A 15,206-nucleotide genomic window follows, 5' to 3' on the forward strand; every position below is an offset into this window, starting at 1 on the left:
TGTACATGCCCATTTTCACCACGATGCTCTTAAAGTTTAGGTGCTTGTAAGGAGGGAGGGGGGTAAGCTCTCAGGTGTGACGTGCTGACTGCTAACTACAGCTAAGGATGTCTGAAATGAACGGTTATGGGGGTAAGTCTACTCACTTTAAAAGGAACAGGTTCAGTGTTGATTTCTCAGCTCTTCCAATCTTGCACGTCCTTAGCAAACTGATCCATAGACATTCGGTACTGAAAAGAAATCAAAAATTGTGTTAAAACAGATTTCAAATCATAGCACAGCAGGAAAAAGGGCTTAGGTGGTAAATTGTTACATAAACAACTCACATAAAGCTACTGTTATGGGAGTTATTAAAAGGAGAAAATTCATGTGAAGGACTTCCTTCCACCGCCTTCCTTTCCCATACCTGGTACCTCCCTTTCTGCCTCTTTGGCCCCATGTACACCTCAGCTATGGACAGTCTCAAAAATTCCTTAAAGTCAAATTTTCTGGTAAAATCACCACCATTAATTTTTACAGTCAAAGCACTCAGCACATGGTGGATGCTCTATGAACAGCTGTTAGGTAAACAAATGAATTGGATTTTTATAATACAATCTGCCCAGGAATTGGTTCTAGGATCTCCAGCTAGATACCAGAACCTCAAGATGCTCAAGAGCTCATGGATATATATGGCCGAAGCTCATCATCCTGTGTACTTTATATCATGCCTAGGTTATCAATAATGCTTGTTCCTATGAAAGTTGTCGTTATACTGTTTAGAGTCCAGCCTCTCAAACCCTAGGTGGACACCCAATACGGGACCACATAACTGAATGTAGTCATGAGAATTTTTACAGCAATAAAAGGTTTCAGAATATGGAATCATCAAAAAGCAATTCAAACATGTAACAAATGTTGAATGTTCCTGGCAGTTTCAAAAGACTTGTATGTCGTACATACAAAGCCTTCTTGCAGAAACATAAAAGCTTAGTTATGAAAACAAAGACTTTTAATATCTTCTTAATACCCATTCCTCATCACAGAAGTAGCAAATTAGTACCTTCAGATTACACTGTGCTAGAATGCTTGGTTTTTTAAAATTTTTGTTTGAATTGCTTGACTGAGTTTCTTTCTTTTTTTAATTATTAAAATGAATTTTGACTTGAGATTGTAACAGAATTTTTAAATTTTTCTTAAATAGCCCTAAACATACTTTGGCCATTTTATTTCACATACTTATGCAAAGTAGCATTCTCAGCACTATAAAAATCAAAATTTTCTTGAGGAGCAAAAGCAGGAGGGTCACAAGTTCAAGGCCACCCTGTGCTACTTCACAAGTTTTAGGTATCCTGGGCTGTGTGAGATCCTGTCTAAAAATGAAATACTAATCAACTAAAAACATTAAGATGCTCATTGCCCCACGTCAACTATCCAGCCATCCATCTTTAACCATATATACATATATCAAAAAATCTTTTTTGATTCCTTAACAGTAGATGTTTGGCGTGTGTGTGTGTGTGTGTGTGTGTGTGTGTGTGTGTGTGTGTGTATATATGTGTGTGTGTGTGTGTGTGTGTGTGTGTGTGTGTGTATATGTGTGTGTGTGTGTGTCTACTTCCAGGTCATGCAGTTTAAGAAGCCCTGGCTTAGGGAGGAATGACAGGGATGGGATTATTCAGCCTGGGAACAGATGTAATTGCTTCAAATACTTTTTGTCCAACTCTGCTGAGTCCACATGAGGTCCTATAGCTATGGGCCAGATGTACAAAGGTGTGTCAAGGTAAAGAGAAACAAGGAGATGCTTCTCTTCTAAGAGGAGCTGTGTGGACAACACAAGACGACACGTATGCCTCATGGCTTGCCCTTCAGATACCCTTACTCTTTTACATATTTCATACATAAGAAAAAAAACACTCCAGTGTACATATGAGGACTATACATCCCCTCCAAGACAGCTGACAGTGTAGCCTCAGGTGCCAAATCCAGTAGGGAAACAAAGATCAGCTCCAGCTGAAGGCATTTATTTACTTATTCTTTTCCCATTTCCTCTTTATAAAAGCTCCAGGAACAGGGTTTTGACAGAATTCTTCACTGGCAAGGGCATTTTAGGCACGAGTAGAGGTGTACATGGTCTTTAAGGAATTTCTTTCCCCTCATCAAATCACATCAGGAAAGTATCTGTGCATTGTGCTTTTCCTAAAGTTAGCTTTACAGACACACTATAGCAGTTGATGTGGTTTGTAAAGACAAGCCTGAGTTTCAGATCAAGCTTCCCTCCAAAAATAAAGTTCAACTGATAAGCCATTTTCTCTTTATGTGTGTGTGTGTGTGTATGAGTGTGTAAATAGTGTCAGATCCCATGAAGCTGGAGTTCTATGAGGTTGTGAGCTGCCAGATATGAGTGCTTTAAAAGTAACCTGTAGGAAGGCCAGCTAGGTGCTTCTGAGAACAGAGGCAGGAGCCAGGGAACATGCATGACAGTGGACATGCATGAAGCAACTTTACCTTCCTTTGTTTTATAATTCTGTCCAGAACTTAAAGTAACTTGCTTATGAAAAGACTGAAATAAGAAATGTATGTAAGCCAGGTGTGGTGGCGCACACCTTTAATCCCAGCACTTGGGAGGCAGAGGCAGGCGGATTTCTGAGTTCGAGGCCAGCCTGGTCTACAAAGTGAGTTCCAGGACAGCCAGGACTACACAGAGAAACCCTGTCTCAAAGAGAAAAAAAAAAAAAAAAAAGGAAAAGAAATGTATGTAATAATAATAATAAATGCTAAGTGCAGAAAACCCCTTTAAAGGTGAAGCACTGAAAGCAAACAATGACCATTTCAACCAGTGTGAAACTCAATGTGCTAGCACTGAGCAGACAGAAACACAAAATTCAATCTTCCCTTGCCTCCTTTCCCTTTTAAAAACAAAAAAATGTTACTAGCGATGAGTCCAGGGCTCCAACGAGCGCAAGGCAAGCACTCTACACTGAGCTCAGCCCAGTCCCACCCACCATTCCTAATGGGTCCTTTCTAGGGAAATGTGAGTTCTGGCCTGGATCCCAGAAACAAAGACAGCCCAGAACTGGACCAGCTCATCCCTCCTTCAGCCACCATTACTGGCTACAAGAACAAGCAGTAGGTGTCCAACACACACACACACACAACACACACACAAAGACTTTTTCCTTTATAACTGACTCAGTCTCAAGTGTTCTATAACAGTACTACAAAAAAGAAAGATGAGGAAACCAGGGACCTGTAACAAAGAACAAGACACAGTGGCTGTCCCCAAGTTAGTCACTTCCTGGGTCCCACCACTATCAACCTCTCTGCTGGACACGTGTCCAGGGTTCTGGTAGGATACTTTAAAGAGAGGAGAAGTATATACTTATTCTATAACACCCACTTTAAAACATCTAAAGTGTAAGAAGGGCCCATCAGTAAGTTAAGTGCTGCCTGAACTTGCTGCAGAGGAATTCTCTCTGGAGTACTGAGGGGCAGCGAACATCCAACCTGGCCCTCAGCACAAAGCTCTGATTATCTGGCCCAAGCAGTACTGAATACATAAAAACATTGATAAACACTAACCATTAGCTTTTTGAGTTTTCATCATAGGCCCTGTTTCCCTGAGTCAAAGATGGTCTTTGTTATGTTGTCTTAATGGAATGCAAGGGACTTTAGTCACTTCCTCAGAAACCGACCTAGACTATAAATACAAACTCACCAACACAGTCAGCCACTCACAAAAAGGCCCACTGGCAAGTTTAATTTAAAAACAAGAGCTCGTTATTATACTGAAAAATAAGAAATAAAAGACCCAAACTCATATAAACAACACGTCTAGAAGAAAAACCCTCAGTGTACCAACAAGCACAATTACAAATTGCTTTTTATTTGGCTCATAAGCCTTTTCTACATAGAGATTATAGAAGAAAAAAACAATCTGTATTTGTGCCAATCAAATAAAACAAACCCTGATCTTTCCACAACCTCCGGATCACAAGAAAATGCTCTGAGCCCTTAAATAAGTGACTTCTATGCCACCCTTTAAAGGCACTCATTCATGACAGCTAATCTAAGTCTCTTCGCTGATCTAAGGCCTGACCCTGTGCTAAGCAATGAATAGAGAGTGAAGCTAGTGTCTTCACAGTCCCTCAAGCTCCAGGCGTGACTAAAGTGCCCAGGGCAGGGACTCTACACAACCAAACGTGGCTTCCCACCTATTTGGGTAAATAAAATTTTGCCTGGAATACAGCTGTATCCATGTGTCTACATATTGTCCATAGCTGCTGCTTGCAAGATGTAATGCCAAGACTGAATAATACCAACAGAGACTGTAAGATTCACCAAGTATAAGCTGTTTAGTGTCTGGTCCTTTAAGAAAAAGTTTGCAGGGAGGCCTAGGTCCAGGCCAAAAGTTTGATTGGTTGTTTAGATCTTGAGAGGCCCAAGAGTCCAGGTTAGTTGACTCTATTGGTCTTCCCGTGGAATTCCTATCCCCCTTTGGGACCTATAACCCTTCCTCCTATTCTTCCATTAAGAGTCTCCAAGCTCCATCCACTGTTTGGCTATAGATGTCTGTATCTGTCTGAGTCAGATGCTGGGTGGAGCCTCTCAGAGGACAACATGCTCCCCACACATATGTAGTAGGTGTGCAGCTTGATCTTCATGTGGGTCCTGACCAATTGGAGTAGGGACTATCCCAGATGCTGTTGCCTGTATGCGGGATATGTTCTTCTAGCTGGGCTGCTCTATCTGACCTCAGTGGGAGAAGAAGCACCTAAACTTGAAGAGACTTGAGGTACCAGAGTGGGGAGATATCCAGGGGACCCCCATCTGCTCAGAGAAAGGGTGGGGGGTAGGGGAAGGATTGTGGGAGGAGGTGACCAAGAGTGGAGCAGTGATAGGATGTAAAGTGAATAAGTAAAAGATAAAACTAAATTTAAAAAGGAAAAAGAAAAAAAAAAAAAAAAAAAAGGTTGTTCCTCTCTAAAGCTACTTCAGTGACCCATAGCTACTAGCTGAGTGACACTGCCTCATACCTACCTAACCTGCTTTATTTATATCAGTTATGATACACTAATTACTAATGTTCATTGAGGAAAATTAATACTAGATACTGAGAGCTTTATCTTTAGTAAGTAAACAAAAAATTAGTTCATTTAATTCAGGCAAAAACATTACATGAAAAATAAATTAGAGAGAACTGAGGCAGTGGTATTAAGTAACCCGCCCGAGACTAATTAATGAGTGGTGAGTCAGGGCCAGAGCCCAGGGAACCCAGCTACACAGCCCATATAATTTCATCTCCAGGCTACGATGACATTAATCTAATGTTAGCAGGCCATATAAAATACAATCAAATCTCAAAAGGCTTATTAGTTCTAAATGCTGTGTCAATACAATAAAGTATCCCTCTTGATTTGATATCTAAAATAATGTAAGTTGGACTTTCCTATATGTTTGAGTTCTTTCTGGTGCTAAAGTTAGACCTAATCTTAGGGTATGAGAAACATAAAAGCCACCATACTCTTTACTGTGGTAAGCAGTCAAAGAAGCTAACTGATCACATGGACCTTAAGCTAGCATTGCAGGAGGCTGACCAGACAGACACGACATTTTCCAGATGTGTACCCACCTGGTCTCACTGCTCCCATGAGGCTTCCACCTGGGAGAGGTGGAACAAACACTGACAGAAATCATGCAGCCACGGCCGCCCATCCGTGCACAGGAAGAACCCTCTCGCTGAATCATCCCCACGCTTCCTGCCTTCCCTGGGATTTCTGGAGGAAGTGTGTCAATTCCATGTGACCTAGTGCCCTTTCGTACTGAAAACAGGTTGACGAGGCTCCAACTGACTGGAGGGAATTCTGAGGAGCTTCTCAGCCTGGCCCCTGTGTAGGCAGAGCTGCCGCAGGTCTCCTTCTAACCAGGCTAGTGCTCAGCTGTAGCCCCCCAGCTGGGGCCTGTGGATTGTAAGCCCAAGCTGTAGTGTGAGTCCCATTCCAGCTTTTCGACCTCGCCTCTTTTCTGGTCTTTCCCAGCCCTAACGCGACCTTCTTTTCCTCCAGCCCATCACATCTGTTCCTTCCTCTGAGGCTGGGCTCCTTCTGCAGCCTTTATTAGGTACTGACCTCACACTAAGTGCACAGTGTCTACACTCCATCCTGTGTAGTGTAACAGGTATTTCTCTCACTGAAGAGGCTCACAGCCTAGCAGAGGAAATGGGTAACAGGGACTAAAGCAAAGCTATACATGAAAGGTTCACAGCTCCACAGGCTCCTGACTGTCAAATCTAAAAAGTTCTGAGGAACGAGAGGTACCTGGACTGGACCTTAAGGAAAGACCGGTGGAGGCTGAATGGTTGTTTCTAAAGATAGAAGGGTAACACACAAGTTAGAGTTAGACAGACCTGAGCCCAAGATCTTTGAGACCTGTAGCTGGAATCGTGTGTGTAGGAATTCAGATTAAAAAAAAAAAAAAAAAAACTGGGCTGGAGTCTAACTCAACTACATGCCGGGGGTGGGTTCCTAAGTCTTGTGGGAATCACAGTCCTCACATCTGCTCTCACTGCAGACAGCATTAACTTTCCCTCCCATCCATCCTCTGGGGGATTTAACTGCACACAAACTTCACACTCTAAATCCCCCCATGGCTCTCAGTAAGATTCTGTTAGGAGGACATAGATTCTCTCAGAAAGACACTTGGCATATGCAAGCTTTCAATCCAGGGTCCTCGGCAAGCAGCTAAGTTATGCTGTTTCAAGTTGAGCACATTTCAGTCACAAGTTGGGATTGTGTGTCTAGTTACATGAAGACTTTCCCAAACCATGGGACTGTGTGCTAGTTACATGCATACCCACTTCCTGAGTAATTGGGTAGTATGGCTAGTTATATGGGGATGCTTCTAAGCAATAACATAACATCTTTGTGTTCCAACACAGCTTTGCTTTCTGCCTATCCAGCAACTTCTAAGAGAAGACAAAAACTATTTCATTGTGGGTCAGGCAGAAAAATAAAGCTAGCAATGAAACTGAAGATCAGGTTGAGTACTACAAAAAAGACATGGTCCTTAGCTTCAAGAAAACAAGGACACTGGAGCTGGAGAGACGGCTCAGCAGTTAAGAGCACTGGCTGCTCTTCCAGAGGACCTGGGTTTAACCCTCAGCAACTTCATGGCAGTTACAACTGCCAGTAATGCCAATCCAGGGATCTAATGCCCTCTTCTGCACACAGTTGTGCAGATACATGCAGGCAAAAGCAACCATATACTGAAAATAAATAAAACTTAAAACCACTATACTGAAGAGAGGGGAAAATCAGATATTCAAATGCTGTAGTGCATTTCTAGGTCCAAAGCTAGACAAAGAGATGGTTTCTTCCCTCTGGCTTGTACAGGGCTCAGTGTACAGGTTCTTGTATGTCACCATAGTACAATCACTGAGCTTTAAAGTCAGAAGAATAAAGTCGGGCATGGTAACACACACCTTTAATCCCAGCATGAGGAAGGCAGAAGCAGCCAGATCTGTGAGTTCAAGGCTCATCTGGTCTAGTGAGTTCCAGGACATCCAAAATTACATAAAGAGACCCTATCTCAAATAAATACACATACACACATTCATGCACACGCACACAGAGTGACACATACATACTTACATACATACATACATACATACATACATACATACCAGAGGAATATGTAACCCAACAGTGACATCTGAGGTCCTCAGTCAACCCACTTCCCCTGCTAAAATAGCACTCCCTATAGTCCTGCTAGTTTCTTGAAGATCCCAAAGTGTTTACATTTGTCCTGAGTACATCCAAAAGAGCCCGTGTAGTTTTAAATCAGCATGCTGCTGCATAATCATCTCTGGGGTAGTTAATAAGGACTTGTTTTAAATAATACTGGAAAGTGTCCTCCCACCCCCAAGAAAGATTCTAATTGAAAACTCCTAAGCAGCTTGGGAATTTAAGCACTGTTACTTTCTGAAAGTTCTGCCTGAACTGAATGTAATGACTACAGTCTACCACAATACACAAATGAACACATACATAGCCGTATGGCACAGTACACACAGGGATTCACACAGTTCAGATTCTAAGTGTATCAGTCTCTGTGGCAAACAGATAAGACTAAGACATACATCTTATATAACAAAGCACCGAGGCCAAGCAAATCATAAAGGACAACCGTAAACTCCCCTATCAGTGTGTTAACCAAGGCCAATACCAAAGCTTTTCTCACCTTCTCCATCTTTGTAAGAAAATGCTATGTTCTCTCTCTCTCTCTCTCTCTCTCTCTCTTTCTCTCTCTCCGTTTTAGAAGAGAACAAACCGTTAGATGCTTGTAGAGTAGGGTAAATTAAAAACTAGCAAAAGTTGCCAGAAGTCTTAACTACAGCCTTGATTCAGTTTCCATGTTAAGTTTAGGCTAGACAGATGATAAAGAAGGTGAATATATTTTTCACAATGATGTTATTTACATGATACAATCGTGGAGCTGACCTTCAATATATAAGAAGCATTCAAGTCAGACACAAAGAATTTTTTTCTTTGACAAAGTGCTTGTCATGTGCCAAGTATGGCATTCAGGGAAATAAAAAAAAACAAAACACACACACAGACACACACATTTCATGAATTCTAATCTGCTGAGTTGGAAGGAGAGAAAAAAATTCAATGGTCTTATGTTTTAATTATTAGTAACATGAATTTTCAGTTAAAACTTGTATTCAATTCCTACCATTTGATTACACCCTACTTGGTATAAAATTTAAAAAGCACAGAATCTTTCTAAAGAACAGACTTAGAAAAGAGGTTTATTAATGTTCTACAAAATAAACTAATGACATATAATGACCGATGCCATTGGACGCGCACAGGTGAAAAGCTGAGGGAGAAAAGCTGAGGAAGCCAAAATGGAAGAGCAGCTCACAGCTAAAGGCAGTGGCAAGGCCTACCAAAGAAGGGAGACTGAGTCAGACCATCGGTTCTCAGCCTTCCTACCACTGCGATGCTCTCATACAGTTCCTCAGATTGTGGTGACCCCCACAACCATAACATTACTTCACTGCCACTTCATAACTGCAATTTTGCCACTGTTGTAAATCATAATATGAATGCCTGATATGCAGGATCTCTGAATCATGACCCTCAAAGGGGTTGAGACCCACAGATTGAGATCTGCTGGGTTAGACAGCTGTGTAACAATATAAACTTCCCTGTACTAAGGTATCTAAGACAGGGCTGGGAGAAGCAAGAAGAAAATCAGCCACAGAAAACTGAATAGTGTGGCCAAGATAGTGTTCAGCAATATCCATGGTTCCAATGCACTGGAGCAGAGAGTATCTGGAGGGACAGTGAGAGAAGATACTTGATACTTGACAGCACTGGCAAGCAAGCCAATAAGCTTTGCTAACTCACTGTCTTTGAGGTTTTCCAAGCCAAGGCGTAGCCTGGCCAGAGCTGGGCTTTCCACAAGGTGACAGGGACACATGAGGAACCAGAGAAAGACAAGGAGAAGATACCTCTGGCTAATTTGTAAGTAAAAGCCTTCCAAGAAGATATGGAAAGCAGCAGCTAAGTTTTAGAAGGAAAAATGTCACTCTGAAATTGAACAGGAGCCATTGAGAAGAGTGTGAGGGAGATGAAGTGAGTCCCTTTCCACAAGGTGGAGCTGGGTCAGGAGTACTAACAGCAAAAGTACAGCAAACAGCGATTAAAAAAAAAAAATCTTTGAGATACATTATTTGGGACGCAGCAGGGTGGACAAATAAAACCAGATGGTAAATTTATGTTCAAAATCAAAAATTCAAGTCAATACAATCTCAGAACCTCAAGACCAAGTCATGAAGGTAACAGCTAAAGAATTAAAGGAGTGAGGAGATCCTGGGGACATAAAGGGAATAAGGAAAAGGTAGGGAGTGGCATGAAGAGGGGAAATATAAACGATAAGAACAGTCAAAGTATGTTATCTTTTTTTTTTTACATGTAAGATTCAACTTTTATTGAGCATTTATCATGTGCGAATGCGTTAGAATCTTTGCTTTCAAAGACGAGCATTTTAGTACAAAGTCCATCCCATAATTGAACATTTCCTTTGTCATGGGTGTTTGTTGGATCAAAGTATGTTATCTTGTCTATAAAAAATACACAAGGCAACAGCTGAGTAGGGTGGTGAACCCCTGTAGTCACAGCACTGCAGAGTCAGAGACAGAGGATCAGGAGTTCAAAGGAAACCTCAGCTGCACAGATCCTGCACAAATGGCTACTTGAGACACTGCCTCAATCAATCAAGAAAGCAATGAATGAAAAGCCCTATAAAGCCAATTAGGCATGAAAGAGAAAGGATGAGGCCCTGAGGACCCAGGTAAGCAGCTGGGGCTGGGAAAGAGGAGACAGAATCATTCCCATTCTAGCAAGGTGAGATGCTTGTCCAACCAACAGCAAAGGTACAGAGAGCACCAAGACCATTCAGGAGTAAGATAAGTGTCTTTATGTAGAGAAAAGAAAGTTGTGGACAAAGGGTTAAACCCCTGAGACAGGATGGAAAACACAGAACACCACGAAGACAAAGAAAGGGTGACAAAGAAAGATGCTGAGGTGGCAAAGGAAAGTGACTGTTTGGTGGCCTACCCAGGATGATTTCAACATGATCAGATTTCACACAGAAAAACAGACATTTGAGTTTTCCAGTTAAAACAGAGAAGGGAGCAACACTAAAGCCAAGTTCCCATGGGGCAAAGGTCAACCACACACACACACACCACAACACACACACACACACACACACACTGCACTTACAGTCCCTGCCTCTTGTCTCATTTCTTAGATTTTTTTTTTTTTTAAGTAATCTCAATGCCTCCTGGTGGCATTTGAATATGTGACCCCTGGCCTGGATCTTTTCAATAAATAAAGGAAATGATATCATCCCTAGAGAGTAAGTGGAGATTGTGGAAAGAGACTTAAAAAAGGACGGGGAAGAAATCATAACAGCTTCAAAAAGTGGGTAGGAAGTCAACAGATAAAAAATCAAAAGACTGCTGTCTGTCCCTCTGCCAAAGAGACTACAGTGCTCCGTCACTTGGCCCAGCAGTACCCACAGTCTGGAAGCAGAGGTCACAAACAAGACTAAAGGGTCCAGGGACCTTGGTGAGGACAGTGGCCATTGCCAATACCTAGAAAGGTTGACAGAACTGGTGGCCTGGGAAAAAGAACAGGAGACTCCATGAGGGCAGAGATAAGCAGGAAGGAGGGACCTGGAAAGCAGGAAGATTCCCCCTGGAGGCTTTCTGGCAGCAAGTTGCAAATAATATCTGTGCAAAACTTCTGGATGACAGACACATCAAAGGCTCCACAGAAGACAAAGTGGAGGCCTCTGAAGAACAGCACAGCAGGGAAAAGCTGACCATGCAGTCTCCCTTCATTTACCTTCACCTCTTAACATTCAACTTCTCGAAAACAACTACATCCTATTTCTACCTTATTTAAAAGGGGGGGAAACAAGATGAGGCTTGGCAAACTGTGCTGAAATAAGTTCACAGAACTGTACTTGTGAAATGAAACAAATGGGTGTGTTCTGTTCTGCTGCTTTGATGCAGGGATTAGGCCCCTGGCTTTGCCCACTGCACATGTACCACCCCACGGTGCCACACCTACCAGCCCCAAGGGAATGCTTAAGAAGACTGTTCTTAAACTACGCTACTGATTTACTCTCAGTCATAAAAAGTATATTGGTTCTTCTTATGTGCAGAATGGTGCCTACCTACACCACCTCCAGCTGAAACCTAAGCTTACCAAGTCAACATTCCAGACCTATCACATGCAGCTAGAATCAGAAGGAACTAACGTTTATTACTGGCTCATCCCAGAAGCCGAACTCTGAGGTCTACATATCCCATAAGCCCACTAATGTCTTTAAAGCTCATGCCCCAAAATGGTAAACTAAACACAGACTTCTCCAAAGTTCTACCAGCTTCCAGAATCTGATATTTGCTTTTTCAACAATAATGGACTCAGTTGTTTTCTCTTCAAATTAAACTTTTTAAAACTGAGGCTCGGTCCTTTAAAGAAGGCTCAGTGGGTAAAGGTGCTTAACACCAAGTTAACGATCTGGGTTCAACCCCAGGAACTCACAAGGAGGAAGGAGAGAACCAACCCCTTCTTCACATATGCACTATGATGACCCATGCACAAGAGTGTGTGCACACTATATTTTTTAAATGTACTTTAAAAAAAAAAAAAACCTCCCAAATTGTGTTTGTGTTTTTAATGAAACTAAAGCAATCTCTTTAACAGTCTTAGAATAAGTTAACATGAGCCTTTTTTCCCCCAGTACTAAAAACTGTGGTATAAACTAAACAGCCCAGCCCAAAACCAAAATACTCTGAAAAAGTCTGAGCAATTGTGATGCTCAGCCCAAAAATCTACACAAATATTCAAAAAATCTGAAGAACTCTGAACTCTGAAGGACATACGAGACCAAGCATTTTAACGAGAGTTTCCTCCCAGAACACCCATTTGGAAAGGATCAGGAAAACAAGAAGTAACTGTGCCCTTGTTTCATGGCCGAGGAGATAATGCATGCCCAGAGTCCAGAATCTGAAAGGTTTTTGAAAAGGCAGTTGTAATACTCAAGTCTCCTCATTATGCCTGACCCTCACATACCTGACCCTATCCTTAGACCAACTACCTGTTAAGAGTTCCCAGAGAATAGGAAACCATTGATACAGCATAAATCAATATATTTTACCCAAGGGCAGTACAGCAGTATGTGGCAACATTTTAAATGCATGAAAGCTGTGACCTACAAACACTACTCACAGGAATGCACAAAAATGAACTGTTTACCAAGCAACTCAATGAACAACTAGGAATGACTTACATCAAAGAACAGAGTCTAGCCAAACAGAGCACAGTGGGGTCACTTAAAAACTGAGCTGGGTATGTTACAGAAAGGCATTTTTTCATACATTAGGAGTCGCAGAAAACAGCTTGTTAAAGTAACTAGGTGGCAGCACTTTTATAAGCCCACAAAAACTTCCAGGTATGTGTGTGTATCTGAACACTCTATGCCTGGGAAGAACAAAACTGATAGGTAACTTGTGCTTATTCTAACAGAAAAGGGATTGGGGACAAGGGAGCAGAACTCCAAAAGCTGAACACAAGAAAACAACACAATGAAATAGCTATGGAACACAACAGGGAACACTCACAAGAAGAAACAGACAGCTGAGGAATACTAAACGCTCACCAACTTAGCCATCAGGGAAGTAAATATACATCTAAAACTACTTTGAGACTTCCTCTAACCCAGTAGAAACAGTTAAGATCAAGAAAACAAGACAGCAAATGCTGGCAAGGATATGAGAACAGGAACCCCCACGAATTGCCAAGAGGAGGAGTGCAAGCTGGTGAGGCTACACTGGAGGTAAGTACCACACTTCCTCTACCCTACCACCCCTGGGCACTGACCCAGAGCACCCTACATCCTAATACAGAGATACCTGCTCATTCCTGTTCATGGCGGCTCTAGACACAACATCCAGGACATGGAAGTGGCCTAGAGGCTCATCTACTGATGAATGGATAATGAAGATGTGGAACCTATACGGGACGGAATTTTATTCCACTGTGAGGAAAAGTAAACCATGCAGTAAGTGGGCGGAGCTGAAAAGTGAGGTATCTCAGACGCAGAAAGACAGACATTGGACGTCCTTACCCACTTACGCCTCTTACTTACTGCTGACTTCTCAAGTCTGCGTGTTTGAGTTGGATACTTGTTGAATCAAGGACACTGTAATGGACCACTGATGTGAAGGGAAGAGAGATCTTAAAGTGGGGGGAAAGAGTATAACATAGGTAATATAAAAAGGAAAGGGGAAATAATGGGGACGGTTTACGTGGGAAGAAGGATGGGAAGATAGGGCAGAGCAGGCAGTAGATGAGTGGAAAAACAAATACTAAGGATGTTAGGGAAAGCTGCATGGAATGAAAATCTAGTATTTCATAAAACACACACACACACACACACACACACACGCATGCACGCACACACACATACACTAACACGCACACATTCTGAGAGTTTAATTGCAGCTACCCTACACAACAAGTAATGTTCCTACTAGAATTCTTAGGTTGTCAAAGGCCCCCAGGCATGGGCTACCTCCCCTCCAGTTGGTCACGGACATTCCAAAGACTCACCAAATAATACAGGATAATGCCGCTGCTTTTTGATTAACTAGAAAGTTACTCCCTGCTGGCTAGTTACAGAAGGTCCTATGCAGGCTGCTAGAAGGGTCAGGGTGGGCAAAACCAGTCTTGTCCAGCTGCGAACCGTGTAAACTAGAATAATAACCAGCATGGAAAGATATGTCCATGGGTGTGATAGTAGAGTGAATATTATGGTGTAACCAACTGCTTGCTTTCCTGTTGAACTTAAGGAAGAAATGCATCCCTACTACTGTCAAGCCGTCCCCAAAAAAGAAAAAAAAAAGTCATGGTTAGGGAGCTCTTAGTCCTAGAGGTAAGGGCAAGTGTATTGTTATTATTTTGCTAAACAGACAATATCAAACTACCTCCAAAGCTGTATCTCTTTGTCCATATGTTAGTATTTCTTTCAGACCTCATCAGGCAAGTTTCTCTCTGCACTGAAGGATGCTTAGCATAGAAATTCACAACAAATTAGAGCACTCAGCCACAGACGTGACCTCTATATCATACCCCTTACCCCTCAGACTCAGGAACCATTTTTAAAGAGGAGGAATAAAGATTTTTAAGAGCCAGAGATGAGGGAAGATTAGAGAAATCTGTTATTTTTTTCTGTTTAATTCACAGGCCTTGAAACTGGAAGTTAAGGAGCAAAGGGAACCCTTCCTCCTGAATGCACCAAAATCAGCAGTGATTCTCTCTTCCCAGCGCTGGCCCTTGTAAAGGTTACCCAGTAAATGAGTAAGTAAGTAATCAATTAACCCAGACAGGTTAACACATTTACTGTTTGAAAGGAAGGTGCCCAGGACAGTGATGTGGTTCAGACACAGAGGAGGACAGTGAGCCCTATGGGCAGGATCTGGAGGATCATCCAGGCGAGATTTAGATCCCAGTTCTGCCCTTTCAAGTTACCAACCCCAATTTACTCAACTTAAAATAGAAGGCTAAGCCACCTTAACTGGCCATTTGTGACAGGGAAATCCCAGGCAAACCATACAAAGTGGCATCTGTCACAAAAGCATG

The 15,206-nt window shown here is 42.1% G+C and overlaps 1 protein-coding gene across 12 annotated transcripts in view; it reads right to left on the minus strand.

Moving 5' to 3' along the window:
- Ppfibp1 (PPFIB scaffold protein 1) overlaps positions 1 to 15,206 on the minus strand; it is a 136,676-nt gene that overhangs the window by 91,114 nt on the left and 30,356 nt on the right. For 11 of the 12 annotated variants that reach the window (XM_029478953.2, XM_029478957.2, XM_029478956.2 and 8 more), the window contains exon 2: positions 147 to 230. The gene's annotated coding sequence lies outside the window, so the exon portion shown is untranslated. Of the gene's footprint in view, positions 1 to 146; positions 231 to 5,611; positions 5,718 to 15,206 lie in introns of those variants that run through there. The other variant, XM_029478954.2, reaches the window with a different exon arrangement.

This window comes from Mus caroli, unplaced genomic scaffold (genome assembly GCF_978045245.1).
Source record: "Mus caroli unplaced genomic scaffold, Mus_caroli_1 scaffold_7, whole genome shotgun sequence".
In the NCBI taxonomy this organism is placed as follows: Eukaryota; Metazoa; Chordata; class Mammalia; order Rodentia; family Muridae; genus Mus; species Mus caroli.